Here is a 6,442-nt window from a genome sequence, read left to right on the forward strand (position 1 = left end):
TATATTTTCATTGTGTTTTTATTGCATTTACAGAAACAGGAACTTTTGGATGAGTTGCTGCACTTTGCCAGAGCCTCATACTGTGAGGGGGTGTGGGGTAAGAGAACAAAACCAACAAACTCTTGTCTCCCTGTTTCCAACCTGAGCCCCAGGGTTTCTGCATTACATGAGCACTTCTCTCCCTGGTAGCTAAATTTTCAGTGTGTAACTCAAGAGGAGACATCTAGAGAACTTTATTTATTCCTCTAAGGTGTCCCCAGATCGAGGGTACAGTTCTAATTACGGCCCAAAACACTGTTTTATAGGGGCTTTCCAGCCGGGTCATTTCCCAGATTCACTCAGTTCATGTGTAATGAGCTGTCATATGTGCCAGGCATCCAGGATGAGAAGGAAGGAGGAAAAGAGGGTGGGAAGAAAGTAAAATATGATTATTATGGGAAATAGAGGGGGAAAAAAGCGTTAATCCTGTCTCCCTAATAATTGTTCACATTAAGTATGTTTCCAAATACTTCTCCCTAAAATATTTGCTATACCTGCCTGCTTTCTCGGGGCAGAGCATAGGCTTAACTCTTGCTGTGTGACTATGTTGTACACACATACCAGTCATCACTAATGCAAGCTCATTCACCACTGAAGGATTGCTGTCGTTATTTTCTTGATCTTCACAATAACCCATGTGAGGGAGAAGGGAGTTGAAGCTGAGCGTGACTGAGGACGTGCCAAAGGCAGCTGCTCATTAAGCCAGTGGTGAGTGGAGCACCTAAAGCCCAGCAGACCGGAGAGCTGGTCTAGAATTTTTTCTTGACTCTGTTGCCTCCATGACAGATATTCTAGATTGCTTTTTATAGTTCCTTAGGTCACTCGTTACCACTGTTTATTCGAAGCTAGAGTGACTTGCTCACCTGCTACTTTTCAGCTGTCATGAGCTAGGAAACCAGGGAATCATGTTCATCAGGATTTCATGAAAAACTAAGGTGACCGGGTCCTAAACAAGAGCTGTAGGGGTTGGGATTTTAGGCTTCCTGGTTGTTTCTGGTGATGTTTTCACTCACTGTTTATGGATCCTGCTTCATAAGAGCAGGAGGGCCAGCGGGGCTCAGAGGCATCCTGCCAGGACACCGGTGGAGTGAGGAAGCCGAGGCCCAGGGCAGAAGGTGGGTGCAAATCCAGCACTCCTTTCTCCTCCACCACCATTGCTGCTTTCCAAGTCAGGGTTTTAAGATTTGAAACAAGTTTATTGTCTCAGTCCCTCTCACCCATCCCAGCTTGACACAGGTACAGTTTTGTGACAAGGAATACTGTTATTTCAAAATGTGCTTTTGATGGTCACCTCCTCCTTGAAGCCTTCCCTGATCTGCAGCCTTAGCAGGCAATTCTTTGTACAGATCACAGGACAGGGCCGCAGGACACACAGCCCCTGCTGACCTGTGACCTGTGACCTATGAACCAAAAACCGAGAGAGGATCATCTTCCCTGAGCATCTAGCACAGTGCCAGCACACAGGCCTTGGTAAATGGAACGAACAAGTGAATTAATGAGTGAATCAAAGGGTCAGTGATGGCAAAACCATGTCACTGTCTTGCCTGGGTGACCAGCACCAGCAGTACGTTTCTGTCTGGCTCAGTAGCATAGAGCAAACGCTTTTTGGAGGCCTTGGAGTCTCTAAGTCACAAGAACAGGATGGCTGGCTAGATGTCATTGCTAATTCTGAAGGTGGGGGTGGGCTGAGAGATAGTAAAAGCCATTGTGTTTGGAGGGTAACCCTCCTGAGCTTGGGCCTTCCCAAAGCTCCTCCTCCTCCCAGCCAACCTATGAGGGAGGCGCTGGTATGGCTTCACGTTTCCCAGGAGGAGCTATGTGGCTCAGAACAGGGAAACAACCATGCCCTTCTCCAGAGTGCTCCAGCCCTACCCTCAGTAACCATCACCTCAGCTATTCAACAACTGTGCAGGAGAAAATCCACTTCATCTCCCCACAGCAAAGCAAAAACGTTCATCTTTAATATCCAGGGGAACAAAGGCCACCTCCACCACGCCAGCTTGCCCAGGGAAACCAGGAGCTGTCAGGAGAGGGAACAGGATGGTGATCTCTCTGCACTCCCTCCCGCAGGTGGTGCAAGTGGGACCCAGCTGGCCTAGAGGCGCCAACAGGGCTGCCCTAGCCAGCCTGGCCTGGCGCCCCTAGGCAGCAGCTGATGGGGGCTGTTGAGGCTGCTTCCTGCTCCCTACCCAGGGAGGTGCCCAGGCTCCACTCCTCAAGTTACAAGCTACAGTGACTAGGCACTTTTTCTTTGTGAGCCAGGAAAGCAGGCCCAGCATAGCTTGGCCAGGCTCCATGCTGGTGCTCACCTTTCAGGAGTGCCAGGTGTCTCCAGCCTTGGCCCTCTGAGATGACTCGGAAGGTCAGCCACTACACCTGGTCCTGGGACTGGCCAAGGGACACACAGTGGTGTGTGACCAGAAAAAAGTCCTCTTTTCCGGAAGCACAATGCTTGGTGGAGTGAAAGCATGAGTGATATTTGTTACCATACAAACACGATAGCAACACAAATGTCCACCCAAGGTGGGACACTGAGTGACCTTCCTCTTCACCAGTCATATTCCTGGGAGAGAAAAGCACATGGACTCTGTAACGAAGGATTTAAGATGCCCAGCAATGTAAACTGGCAAGACGTACAGAAGGGTCATGACTTCATTTGAAACATTCATGTTCATGGATAGAAAGGGGGAAAAAAGACTAGAAGGAAAATAACCAAGATGTCCGTGATGACCCCTGGATGGTGAGATTATGGAGAATGAAGTTGTCTTCTTTGTGTATCAGTCAGGGTCCAACCAAAGAAGTAGAACCTGCAGACCTCAGTTAAGAGATTTGTGGCAAGGAATTGGATTGCTCCATGGGGGGGCTGCAGGGCAGGCTGGACCCTCAGGTGAGCTGCCACAGGCAGAATACCTTTTCTTCTTCAGTCTTTCAGCTAACTGAATCAGATCCACCCAGGTTATCTAGGATAATCTCTTTTACTTAAAATCAACTGATTACAAACTTTAATCACACCTACAAGAGATACCTGCACAGCAACATTTAGGTTAGTGTTTGATCAAACTGTGTCTGTAGCCCAGCCAAATAGACACATAAGAAAGACCATCACATTATTTTTGTTAAATTCTCAAATTTTCTACAAGGAACATGTGTTACTTATATAATTTTTTTTTTAAAAAAATAGCAGTAAATGACAAAACCACCATGAGATACCAATTTGCACCTACAAGGCTGGCTAAAATAAAAAAGATGAATGTTAACAAATATTGACAGCCAAGAAATCAGAACCCTCATCCATTGCTGGTGAAATTGTATAATGGTGCAGCCACTTTAGAAGACAGTTGATCGTTCCTCAAACAGTTAAACGTGAAACCATCATATGATCCAACAATTTCACTCCTAGGTATATACCCAAGAGAACTGAAAGTATATCCGCACAAAAATGTTTGTGTCAACATTCGAGCGGCATCGTTCACAATAGCAAAAAGGTAGAAACAACACAAATGTCCAGCAACCCATGAATGGATAAACAAAATGGATGTTATCCATAGGATGGAAAGTTATTAATCAATAAAAAGAAGTACTGATACAAGCTACAATATGGATGAGCCTTGAAAACTAAGTGAAAGGAATCACTCACGAAGACCACACATCATAGATGAAATGTCCAGAATAGGCAAAGCCATGAAGACAGAAAGCAGGTTAGAGGTGGCTGGGCCTGTGGGGGAGGGGGAAATAGGGAACTACCACTAACGGGTATGAGTTTCATTTTGGAGTTACGAAAATGTTTTAAAATTAGATCATGGTAATAACTGCACAAGTCTATGAATATACCAAAAAATCACTGAATTGTACCCTTTAAAAGGGTGAATTTCATGATATGTTAATTATATCTCAATAAAGCTGTGATTTTTATTTTTTTTTAAGCAATAAATGAGAAAGGAAGGAGGAGAGAGCGCCGCATGTACCTGGGTGAGTTGCTTCCCAGCAAAGTCGAGTTGCTGTTGAATTATCCTGTCTCCCGGTTCCTTTTCTCACCCTTACCTCCCTGTCATGGAGCTCTTGCCCAGGGCCCAGGACCCCAGAGTCTGCAGCTGTCCTGAAGAAAACCATCTACAAAACTCATCCCAGAATACTCTCTTCTCATTGATTTTCCCTTTGCTCACTGGCCACGGGGGTTTCAATACCTTCCGCTGCCTACATACCACTGCTGGGAAGAGCTTCCTGTCCTGTGAAAATGACGGCAGCCTTCCACCCTTGAATTTGGTTCCCTCAGGCAGAGAAGGGAAAATGAGAAAACACCTCTGTGTGTTTCTGAGAACATTTTACAGATGTGATGAAACAGCAGCCCAAAGACATGAAGGGATTCCACCCAAGGCCTCCCCTCTCCCCCAGCACATGCTGGGACCTCTCTACTAAGGCAAAGGTCACAGAACCAGACTTTCTAGAGAGCTCATTGCCAAAGATGGATCAAGGGCATTAGAAGGGTCGCCACCCTCTGACCCAGTAGAACTCTGATTAGGAGATGACCTGCCAGGAGGACAAGGATTTAGGTACCACATGTTAACTGCAGGATAATATATCCTGGGGAAAAAACTGGAAGCCCTCACTAAGGGATGGTTAGGAAATGAAGACACAGTTCCATGATGGAACAATAAACGGCTAGTAAAAATGACATCTTTGAAAAATTTTGGCATGCTAATGGGAAAATGGAAGAGAAAAATTATAAATTGTATCTGATCCTGACAATGTGCCCCCAAAAATCCCACAATAGCAAACACATTGAGAATAACCCCACTTCGCTCAGCCCCTGACCTTTGACCTTGTTTTATTGTTTCATAACAATTATAATAAGTTGATCTTTGTCAAGTGAACAAATGACTTTAACAGTGGTCCTCTTTGGGTAGGATTTGGGATCAGGTACAATTTGAATTTACTTTTTTTTTTTTTAGTGGAAGAACTGGGGCTTGAACCTAGGACCTCATGCATGCTAAGCATGCACTCTGCCACTGAGCTATACCCCCATCCCCCAATTTGAGTTTACTTTTAAATTTTCTATACCTTTCAGGTTTTTACAATGAGCATATTTTACTTTTATGTTTAAGGGGGAAAAGTGCTTTTTAAAAAACAAGAACAAAAACAAAAGTCAAATCAAGAAAAACAGGAGGTTCTGTGAGTTGAACTGTGTGTGTGTGATCTCACTTTCCTGGAGACAACGTTATCAAAAGAAACATCTCCCCCAAAATGCCTCTGGAAGGAAATTTCAGGCGTTGAGAGGAGAAATGGGTTCATTAAAATTCAATCATGGGAGGGTACAGCTCAAGTGGTAGCATGTATAAGGTCCTGGGTTCGATCCCCAGTACCTCCTCTAAAAATTAAATAAATAAATAAAATTACCTTCCCCCCAAAATAAACAACAACAACAACAAACGAAAAACAAAAGAACAAAATAAAATTTAAACTCAATTAATCAACCTACAAGCCTATACAGAGTGTCCAAGAACAGGCCCCTGCAGGCCTTAAGCCTTGGATATGAGTTAAGAAAAGTGTGTTGAGGACCCAGACTGGGATGTTGGCTCCACTGCAAGCCCAGTGCTGGCTTGGGCCCCCAGTGCCAGCCCAGGCGTGCCTCAGCAGCACACAAATAGGCCTGACCTGCCAAAGTGATGCCCAGTGCTGTCACTCAGGGACACAGCTGCTTAGGACCCGTTCACGCCTCATCGGTGTCCACTCAGGGAACGTGCCGGGGCACATTGGGATGGCTTTGCCCTGAATTTCATGCCATTAGCAAAGCAAGGGCAGGAGGGGCCCTCACTGGTGAGCGCCCACCGCCTGGGGGTTTGCTCGCAACCCGAAAACATCCAGGACAGGCAGCAGCCTGGCTTATAAAACACAGGGGCATCCTTACATAATCATGAGAAATTACAAGAAAAAAGCACATTCATAAAAGTGCACCTCCCAATCTCAACAGTACTTTTTTCAAGATGGAATTTCATTTTGCTTTTTTGGGGATTATAAGAGTCAACAATGTTCAGTAGCACTAAATTCAAACAAAAGAAATTTGTGAAGTAGAAACCAAAAGTGCCCCTCAACCCAACCCTGCGAGTCCCCCATGGCTTGGAGCTTGTCTTGCAGCCTCTGTTTAGCCCGGGCACACTTACAAACATGCACATGCATGGGTGCACACGCACACAGGCATATGTGCACATGCACACACGCTTTTATTTATTTTTAACAGAAATAGGATATCACACTCTACCTGCTGTTCTATACCTTGCTTTTAACTCATTAACATCACAGACATCTCCCCACCACATGCTGAACTTTCAGCTCTTCATTCAGCCCACGGGGCACCCAGCAAGGCACTGATCTCAGGTCTGTCCAGCTCCAGAATCCAAGTCCTAAT

This window comes from Camelus bactrianus, chromosome 17 (assembly GCF_048773025.1).
Source record: "Camelus bactrianus isolate YW-2024 breed Bactrian camel chromosome 17, ASM4877302v1, whole genome shotgun sequence".
NCBI classification, from domain to species: Eukaryota; Metazoa; Chordata; class Mammalia; order Artiodactyla; family Camelidae; genus Camelus; species Camelus bactrianus.